We start from the raw sequence: 10808 nt of genomic DNA, 5'->3' as shown, positions 1-10808 counted from the left end.
TAGAATCAAGTTCAAAAACTCTAGCCGCCTTTCTTGGCATTACTCTCTCTGTAGACCATTGATAATTATTGGATGCCAATTCTTCTAGAAGTCCATAGGCGGCTTCATGGGTCTTACCCATTAATGCTCCTCTAGCAACCGTATCAACGATAGATCAATTTGTGGGTCCCAAACCATTGTAGAATGTCTATACTTGAAGCCAGGGGGAGGTCGTGATGTGGACACTTGCGCAATAAGTCTTTGTATCTCTCCCATGCCTCATACAATGATTCACCCTCAAATTGGGTGGAGGTAGTAATATCATTCCTTAGTTTCGCTCTCTTGGCCGGAGGGAAATACTTTGCTAAAGATTTTTGTGCCAACTCCTCCCAGGTGGTGGTGATGCTTGGTGCCAAAAAATTCAACCAAACTTTTACTTTTTCCCTAAGTGAAAAAGGGAAAAGTCTCAATTGGATTGCATCATCTGTCACTCCGTTGTGCTTACAACTAACACAAATTTTCAAGAAATTCACAATATGGACATTAGGATCCTCTTGTAACAGCCCCCCAAATTGGACAGTTTGTTGGATCATTTGAATGATGGTTGGCTTGATCTCGAAGTTATTGGCTTGTATATTTGGTCGGCTTATACAAGAAGTTGCCCCATTGACCGAGGGCATCGCATAGTCTCTTAGCGCCTTGTGCTCCTGGTCGCCCATATTAACTTCACAGGAGGCGACTTCTTTCTTTTCCTCTTTAATGATCCAACGTAAGGTCCTTTCAATCTCGGGATTGCAAAGCGTATGCTCTAACGATCTAGATCAGTGCATGCACTTCTGATTCCTGAAAAGATCAAACTGAGATCAAATTAAATCTTTTTTTTTCTTCTTTTTAATAAAATAAAATAAAATTCAAACTAATAAAAATCTAACTGGTATTAATATCAACAACAAATAACTATACCTCGGCAATGGCGCCAAAAACTTGTTCATGTAAAAATATAATTGGCCAGTGCACAAAATTGTAACAAGTAGTAAAGTGTTTTAAAGAAATTGATTATTGAATCGATAAGGAATAATTATGTTATTGAATATTGAAATTGACTAAATTAATTACTATTTGGAAAACCGAAATTTGAGGAATGGTTTATTTAAATTAAACTGAAGAAACGAATATTAAATTTAAGATTTTAACAATAATAAAAATAGATCTAGAGCATTTGACTTCACCTAGCAAATCTCACACAATTTATTCTTCCTTGCTATAGAATTTCAATTATCCCACGTTGATGATAAAAATCTCTTGGCTATTCAATATTTTCTTTCTAACAATACCAAAAATATCTCCAACTAATAATTCCATATATCTATGTGAATTTAACTAATTAGAGACTCGTTAAGTTCTTTGATTTTTCTTGAAAATCACACTAGTTGTGGTAAAGCATCTCTACTTTCATTCAACTAATGGTGTTTAATACTAGAGCTTTAATCGCAAATCACCTCTCAGTCTCATTGTAACCTAAAAGAACAAACAATAGTTAGCTAGAAAATTGTAAGCATGAAGAACAAGGAATAAACACTCAATCATGAAAATATTGAAGATAAAATGACTTGGAATATAAACTGTGTGCAATGCTAGGCTACTTCAAAGCTCTAAACAATACAATTAGTTCATAAGAAAATTACAATAAAAAAAATAATAATGTTCTTCGTTGGAGTTGGTTGAAGAAGCATATAGCTCTCACCTTTGCCTTCCAGATCTACCTCCTCAAAATAATACTAGACTCTTTACCATAAACTCTCAAAAATTGACTCTAAAGCATAAAGAAAAAGATGATGAATCTAAAGTTCATCCCACAATTCGAGATTAAATAGATGTAAAAATGCAAATCTGGAAACAAGATAAAGCAGTTCTAATCTAGCTTAAAAATCTGAAAAATAGATTTTAAAGATAAATATTAACGTAGAAGGAAAAAAAATATCCTAAGATTATCAAATTTATAAAAAACGGAAGATTCAGCGATATTCGGCTTGATATGCAGAAATTGGGAGGATTTTGTAGTCAGCAGATTGAGTACAAAATTCGGGAGGATCCCATTGGGTAAATGACGTGTGCGCTGAATATAACTGGCGCGGAGATCACAAATGAACGGGTGCAGAGATCACTAAGGAATGGGTGCTGAGATCACTAATAAACGGGCATGGAGATCACTCCTCACCTACCCAGTGGTAAGCCTTCTCACCTTTGGGCGCGAGAAATCTCTTTACTGCCTCTCATTGGTCTAAATCCTTAGTCCCTTATTTTGTACCAAAATGCTCTCATTTTGCACTAAATCTTTTTATTCCTTCAAATCCAAGAAAATAAATAAAAATATGTTGAAATAAAATAAAATCAATAGGATTAAAGGAAAAATGACACTATTCATAATTAAAAGAGTGATAGAAATCACATAAAAATAGCACTTTTTTTTTAATGAGTTAGGGTCACCTGTCCAATAGTGGTCCTTCCCCAATTTTGTTAATAACCCTCACTTGTGGTAGAGGAAAACCGTGGTTACAAATCAAGCATCTGGGGTACAAATTAAACCCAGCGTGCCAAAAGAAAACCAAACCAGAAGAAATAAAAACAACAAACAACAAAATTTCAAGCAAAAGACAAAACTAGACTAAATAACACGAAGCGAAGGCATCCCAGAGTTGTCCATGCGAATAAGGCCACGCAAAACTCGGGGAGTCTCCATCATGTGGGAAAAAACTTAATCACTACCAGAAGCCCCATGCTTGTCTAACCAATCTACAACTTTATTTCCCTCTCGAAAAACATGGTGAATTGAACAAGTAGCAAATAGCACTTATCTCGTAGCTTGATAGAATAAACCCATTTGCAACCAAATAGCACTTATAATTTAGGTTCTTAAGACAGATTCTTCAACGGGTCCAGATTCTCATACAATGTAGGTTCTTGAAACAAGTTCCTCAACAGGTCTAAATTTTCCATTGGCCTGATTTTGACTTTCTTGGGTGAGTTTTCAAATTGATTGTGGGTTCAAGAAATTCTATAACCACGGGTTCGTATCATTTGGTATTCAGGGCTCGGTTTCCAATTAGGTCTGATTCTATCTTTTAATTCTTGCATCTTTAAACTTAATTTTAGCGTTTCATTGTTCTAGGGTTCCAAAAAAAAAAAAAAAAAAAGTAGGCTGCCGAAATTCATAGAGTTTTTGGTTTGGTTGAAATTTGCATCACCTAGGATTTTAAAATTTTAGGGTTTCTTGCATCTCTAAGTTTTTCAATTGCTTAGAGTGTTGTCTCGTTGATTCTCTTCTACTTCTTTGTTAATTCTTGTGTATTTGAATTCAATTATTTGATTATCACAATTGAATATTCCTATTTGTGATTGAATTAGAGAAAAGAAATGAAAAGAAAAAAAAATAAAAAAAATCGAAGAAAAGAAAAGGTAGCATATTCAAAGACATTTGTTTTGTAATTACTCTTTCCTTCATATAAAGTCCTTAGTCTCATGTCATTTTATTCCTTCCTTATTTTTTGTTCTTGTTTCTTGAACCTATTGCTGGTTGGAATAATACAAGGTTGTATTATCTTGATTTAGTTCAACTAGTTTTTAAAGAATTTGAGTGGGAAAAATATTGAGTAAGGCAATAAAGTGTGAAACTATTATAAACAAAAATCCAATTAAGAGTGAAACACGAGTGAAATTCCATTATCCGAGTGTAAACACGTAAGGGAGTATGTGAGATTTTCTACTAACATTCTTTTTGTGCAGCACATTATGATGTCTCATAGGAGTGACTCATCACCAAAGGGGATGACAGATAATCATCCATTGTGTTGCAAGCCATGCAACAATAGTTTGAGGGGTTGAACTTGATGTTGGGTGAAGTGAGGGATAGGATGGCTCAACAAGATGCAGTGTCTAGAAAACTGCAAGGTGGGAGAGATAGGACTAGGCGTGAGCCTAGTATTGAACATATGTGTAAGAATGAAGAGTATGATGAGTCTCTTATTACCAGGCGTGTTCTCAATACACAAATTAAGATGGATGATACAGAGCAGCAGAGCGAGAATATTTTTCATACTAGATGCCACATTAACAATAATGTATGTAGTATGATCATTGATGGAATGAGTTGTATTAATTTGGCTAGCACTACTTTAGTTGAAAAATTAAATTTACCTACCTTGAAACACCTTAGACCATACAAGTTGCAGTGGTTGAGTGATTGTGGAGAGGTTAGGGTAAATAAGCAAGTGCTAGTTTCTTTTTCAATTGGAAAATACCATGATGTGATGCTTTGTGATCTAATGCCTTTGCATGCTGGCCATATTTTGTTGCGAAAGTTGTGGCAATATGATAGGAAGGTGATCTATGATGGGTTAAGGAATATGTACAGTTTTGAAAAGGATGGAAAAACAATCAAACTTGTTCATTTAACTCCAACATAGGTCCATGAGTATCAGCCAGAGCAAAAAAGTGAGATTGATAAAAAAAACATTGGGGGTAAAAGTGAAGATGAGATTGAGGAAAAAAGAAATAGTGAGACTGAAAATGAGAGAGAGAGAAAAAAGATGAGGGTGAGGCTGAAACCTCAAGAAAAAAAGAGAATGAGTTGAAAAACAATTGTGAGGTTGAGAGTTCAAAAAAAGAGGAGAGTGAAAGAAGAAAAAGAGAGTGAAGAGAAAAAAAGAGTGAGAGAAAAAAAGAGAATAAGGCCGAAACATCAAGAGAAAGAGAGAGTGAAAAAGAAAATAGAGAGGTGGCTTAGAGTCAAGAAAAAAAAGTGGAGCCACGAGAGAAAAAAGAAAGAGAGATTGCATAGAGAAACATAAAAACAAAATTGAGATTTTATACTAAATCAAGCTTTTATATTAACGAATTTAACGACTCTTTGCCTAGTGTTGTTTCTTTGTTGCAAAGATATGAGGTCATGATTCCTAGCGGTGTATTTAGTGGATTGCCACCTATTAGAGAGATAGAGCATTACATTGATTTTGTGTCAGGTACGACAATACTTATTGTCATAATTTTAGATGTAAAGTTATTGAGACTTGAATATGATAAAAATTGTATGTTAATGATGATAGCTTGGCTAGTGTGTATGGAGTACGTGAGAAAACATCATTTGGTCAATTCTATAGACTAGATTGGTATTTGTTTAAAGAGAATAGATTTTATGAGCCTACTAGTCTTATGCGTGAATTGCTTGTGCATGGATTTGGTTTGATGGATCATTTTGGTGTAAAGAAGATTTTAGATGTGTTGCATGAACGTTTATGGTAGTATCATTTTCCATTCATTGACTTGTTGCATGAACGTTTACGGGAGTATCATTTGCCTTTCATTGAGTTTGCATATAATTGAAGTGATCATTTTGATACAAAGAAGACTTTAGACGTGTTGCATAAACGTTTGTGAGAGTATCATTTGCCATTCATTAATGTGTTGCATGAATGTTTATGGGAGTATTGTTTGTCGTTCATTGAGTTTGCATATAATTGGAGTAGTCATTTTGGTGTAAGGAAAAATTTAGATGTGTTTCATGAACGTTTGTGAGAATATCATTTGCCATTTATTGAATTGTTACATGGATAATTGCGGGAGTATCATTTGCCATTCATTGAATTGTTACATGGATATTTGCGGGAGTATCATTTGCCCTTATAAGGATGTGCATATAATAAAATCTTGCATGCTACTATTTCATATTCTCCTTTTGAAATTATTTATAGTTTTAATCCACTTACTCCTTTAGTTTTGATACTTTTGCTTGTTGATGACAGCAGTAACTTGGATAGACCTTTTCAAATTCTTGAGAAAATTAATGATAATATATATAAAGTGGATATTTCAGGTAAGTATCATATTTCTGCTATTTTCAATGTTACTAACGTTTTTCCATTTGATGCAGGTGGAGATTCGAGGTCGAATTCTTTTGAGGAGAGGGAGAATGATGGGCACCAAGATGAACCTAGTCTTAAAGATCCTTTGCAAGTTTCAGATGGGCCAATTTCAAGGTCAAGAGCCAAGGAGATCAAGGAGACAATCCAAGGATTGGTGCAATCCAATTGAGACAAGTCTAGCAAGAGCCCAACATTCAAGATGGGCTTGAAGGATGAAAATCCGGTTTTGATTCATTTGATACAAGTTACGGAAAAGGGTAACAACATGATTTAAAGGCTTTGGGCACTTGAAGGCTTTGAACTTGTTTAATTCATTTAAAGGACTTATTTTATTAGTTTAGAATAATTGAGTTTATTATTAGAAGGACTTAAGGAGGGCGCCTATGCAAGGGCATGTTGGGAAATTTATTATTTTGTTGAACTAGGGTTTCAAGAGTATTGTAGCCGCAATACTATTCATTCAGGGGTATTTTTGGAAGAATAGGGGAATTAGGTTTTGGTTTAAATACTCTTTGTAACTTCATTTTAATGAGTTTATGAAATTTGATGAATTTATTCATTGCGAGTTGAGTTTATCTCCTCTTGTTCTTAAATGAACTTTTGAACTTATCAAAGGCAAATCACAACCTTTGTGGCGTTCTTCCTTATAATTTAGGTTCTTGAGATAGGTTCTTCAACGGGTCTAGATTTTCATATAATCTAGGTTCTTGAAACGAGTTCCTCAATGGGTCTAAATTCTCCATTGGCTTGATTTTGGCTTTCTTGGGTGAGTTTTCAAATTGATTGTGGGTTCAAGGGATTATATTCCCACGGGTTCATATCGAAACATAGCCTTTGTGTGAAACACTATAACTCATAAAAGTGCACTTAACAGATTAAGGAGATAACTTATGACGTTCATGGGATGACCAATGAAAAAACAAATGCAACCAAAAGTATGCATATCAAGATAACGAGTATGCTGATGATAAAGACGAAAGTAAGGATTTTCAAAATTCAAGACACTGGACGAAAATCTTTTAACTAAATAAACTGCTATGGATAATGCATCGACCCAAAATTTAGGTGGAACAGATGAGTGGAGCAATAAAGTATGAACAACATCCAACAAATGTCTATTTTTACGTTCAGAGACACCATTTTGCTGAGGTGTATAAGGACAAGACCGCTGATAAACAATGCCTTTTTGTTGGAGAAAATTGTGAAACTTGCAAGACATATATTCACCATCGGAATCAGACCTTAGAATTTTGATTCTGGAAGAAAATTGAGTCTCAACATAGGCGATGAATTGTTGGAAAACAGAAAAGACCTCAGATTTAGAACGAAGAAAATAAATCCAAGTATACTTAGTATAATCATCAATGAAAGTAATAAGTATTTATAATTCGCATGTGAGGTAACAAGAGAAATTCCCCACATCATTATGAATCAAATCGAAACAACTTTCAGCATGACTACCATGAGAGGGAAAAGAAAGAGACTTACTTTTACCTAATTTGCAGGTAGAGCAATCAAAAGAGAGATGAGAAGAAAATTGATCTATATTGCCCAATGAACCAAAGTTTATTAAATGAGATAAAACAATAGAGTTAGGATGACCCAACTGTCTGTGCCATACTTCACCCTTATTGTTGACAATATTACAAGAAAATGAAAGAACAATAGGAATGGAAAAATGCAGAGGAAATAAACGTCCAACTTTAGGCCCCTTCGCGAGTATCTTCCCCGACACCTGATCCTGCACAAGACAGCCATCACGAGAAAAACTAACATCACAGTTGTTATCAACCAATTGACCTACTGATATAAGACTAGTGGAAAGCTCAGGAGATACAAAAACATCTCTAACTGTGGAATTAACGTCCCCATCAACATGAATATGTAACTGACTACTGTTGGAAATTTGAATTTGTGACAAGCCATTATAAGTCCGAACATTGCTAAGTGTATCAGAGGAACTATTCATGTGATTAGACGCACCAAAATCAACAAGCCACGATAAGGATGGAAGTGAACCATTACCTTGTAGCCCTAAGGCTGGAAATGCTGAAATAATCATCTGTTGCACCATCTTAGGAGTAAGAATAGATGAATCACCAACAATAGCAGAGTTAACTGAAGTAGATGGACTCACAGTGGCCTGATAAGCATTAGCCTGACAATTTTGGGGACATATAGGACATTCTTTGATGATATGCCCCAGTTTCTTAAAGTAATTGCAAGATTTCCTTGCACAATGAGTAGTAATATGACCATATTCCTTGCAGCTGAAACATTGAACCTTCCTCACGCCACACCCTTGCCTTCCCATGAACCGCATAAGCCACTACATTTGGTAACATTTTGTCTTGCTGATAAGTGGCGATCTCGTACTCCAACAGAAAACATCGGGCAATATTGTCGTGATTATACACTTTTCTTAAGTACTCCCACATAGAGTTAGCAGTCTTATATGGCCTCACATTAAGAACAATAAGAGGGTCAACAAATCCTAAAATCCATGCCATTGCCCTAGCATCTTTGATCTTCCATTAAGCCAATTTAGGAATCTCAGTAAGAGCAGGATCACTCACATCTATACGACCCCATAACTCTTTTCCCATAACAAATAAATGAAACTGAAATTCCCAGGCAGAGTAATTCTTACTCCTGAATTTCACAGAAAATGAATCGGAAGACATGATGCATGTAAGAGAAAAAAACACAAGTCTAGAAAAAAATACATGCCCACTGCCCACAGACTGTGCCGACAGGCAAAAGGAACTTCACAGCAATTGCCACAGCCCAAAACTAAGCAAAGAACTCGCAGACAGTCCTAAAACTCTGCAAAGAACTAGCCGACAGCAAACAAACAAGAGTATTGAGATTCTAGTTTGATCTCCACGAACTAGAATCACCCAAAAAATTCCCAAACAGTGGCGATAGGAGGAGAAAAATATCATCCACCAATCGAAAAAATGTCGTAGCACTCAAAGCACTCATAAAAGGTGTCAACAACCCCAAAACTCCCAGATAGTGCCGATAGATGAGTAAACTATCACCCACCGAGCCAAAAGTTGTCGCAGCCCTCAAAGCATTCACAAAAGGTGCCGACAGTAGGAAAATTGGCACCTACCAACTAGAAAAAAATAATTTCCTCACTAGAAAGAATCGAAACTATCTCTAAGGTTTGGCTCTGAAACCATGTCAAATTAGATTGAATGCCTCCTTTGTGAGTATTTCCTTTCATTATATAGGCACTAGTGTGCGTGATACAAGGCTAGAATCAAGCCAAATTTACAGCAATCAAATCTGTCTACAAAAGGAAACTAGGACTATTTACATAATCTGTCTAAATAAGGAACATGATCTGTCTAAGTAAGGAACTATATATATATATATATATATATATATATATATATTAGGAAGGCTAAATAAGGAAGGTCTTATTGTCAATTAGGAAAGCTAAATACGAAGGTTTTGCTGTCATGGCCAGGATTCCATTTGGAATCACAGTAATAACACAGACCCTTATCCCTCCTGTCTTTCATCTGTTGGGGGTTCATTTTGGGATAGAGACAATGGCTTTTTGGTTGTGAGGAATGGCTTTTTGGTTGTAAGGGAGGTTATTTGTATGGCTGGGTGGGTGTCTCAAGATTCCTAGGTCATGGTTGTAGCTTAAGCCCCTCATGCTTTTCTTTCCCACCCCCAATGTTTCTTCTTGAGTTTTTGCTCGACTGTAAGCTGACAACAGTGTTCTAGGGTTAAACATACGCACTGGTAGCCTTATTTCATCTCTTAAACCATTGAGAAAATAGTTCAGTTTATAGCCCTCTGATAGTCCCCTCAGTATATTAGACAACCCTTCAAAACTAGACTTATATTCCTCCATTGAGCCCATTTGCTTTAACCTGGTTAAGGACTCCATTGGATCATCATAAGCTGATGGTCCAAACCTCACCAATAAGGCTCTAGTAAAGCTTTCCCAATCCTGGATAGTTCCCGATTCCTCTAGATCTTGGAACCACACCAAAGCTAGTACTTCCATGTGGAATGAGGCCAATCTTAATTTGTATTGGGGTAGAGTGTTGTAATAGGCAAAATAATGGTTGGTTTTGTACAACCAACCATTTGGGTCATCTCCATGAAAAGAAGTGAAGTCAATTCATACTTGCAGAGGCTATACCTCCATATTCATGTCCCTTTGGTGAAATCTTTGTTTTTGGTTGCCTGAAGAGCTCTCTGCCCTTGGATTGTCATTGTTCATCTTCTGTAACTCTACAGTAATAGTGGCCAATTGCTGCATCACTGTATCTGATTGTCTCTTTAGAGCTAACATCTTTGTTTCCAGGTTTTTGAGTTGAGAATTTGTGGATTTCTTCAAGGATGTCAGCCTATCTTGGAGCTGATTGAGATGAGTTCCTTTTGCCATCTTAAAGCTGATTGAGTGATTGTCACTTGGGATCACTCTCTGATACCAACTGTAACACTATAGTATTTTTGTTTAAGAATTTTATGTAAATGGATACTGGTTTATAATGGTGATAACTCACTTAGAGGATGAGGACCTCCATGGATGAAGAAGAAAATAGAGAGACAGAGAGAGAGAAAGAGAAAGGAAGAATATTTTGATTCAGATTTTGCATAACAGAAAAGGGTGCCAACGTTCCACCCAAATAGGACTAACAATACAGACCGTAACTAACTGATTCCTCTTCTAGAACACCCTATGAAACGACTACAATTGTAATAAAACAATAGTAACTACTAAAGCATGTAAATGGGCTTCACGACCATAGTCTAGTAAACTGGGCTTTCTCAGCTAATGTAATAACGACCCTTTATTGAACGCAACCCAAAACACTTGATCCGCAACTCCAAGTCACAGGCCCGTCTCCCTTCTGATCTAGCCTATCTCCATGACCAAAT

At 36.0% G+C, this 10808-nt stretch overlaps 1 long non-coding RNA gene and 1 other non-coding gene across 2 annotated transcripts; one reads left to right on the top strand and one right to left on the bottom strand.

Moving 5' to 3' along the window:
• The first annotated feature begins 207 nt into the window (after nt 1-207).
• Nucleotides 208-314, top strand: LOC121258923. Its single transcript, XR_005939474.1, has one exon. It is a non-coding gene; the product is annotated as a small nucleolar RNA R71 (small nucleolar RNA).
• Nucleotides 315-7490: 7176 nt separating this feature from the next.
• Nucleotides 7491-8014, bottom strand: LOC121258178. Its single transcript, XR_005939354.1, has 2 exons — nt 7923-8014; nt 7491-7638 (listed from the first exon to the last, which is right to left on the bottom strand). It is a non-coding gene; the product is annotated as an uncharacterized LOC121258178 (long non-coding RNA).
• Nucleotides 8015-10808: the final 2794 nt, after the last annotated feature.

Source organism: Juglans microcarpa x Juglans regia, chromosome 3S, assembly GCF_004785595.1.
Source record: "Juglans microcarpa x Juglans regia isolate MS1-56 chromosome 3S, Jm3101_v1.0, whole genome shotgun sequence".
NCBI lineage: Eukaryota > Viridiplantae > Streptophyta > Magnoliopsida > Fagales > Juglandaceae > Juglans > Juglans microcarpa x Juglans regia.
Note: the sequence above shows the minus strand (reverse complement) of the source record. Positions and strands in the feature narration are given on the sequence as shown.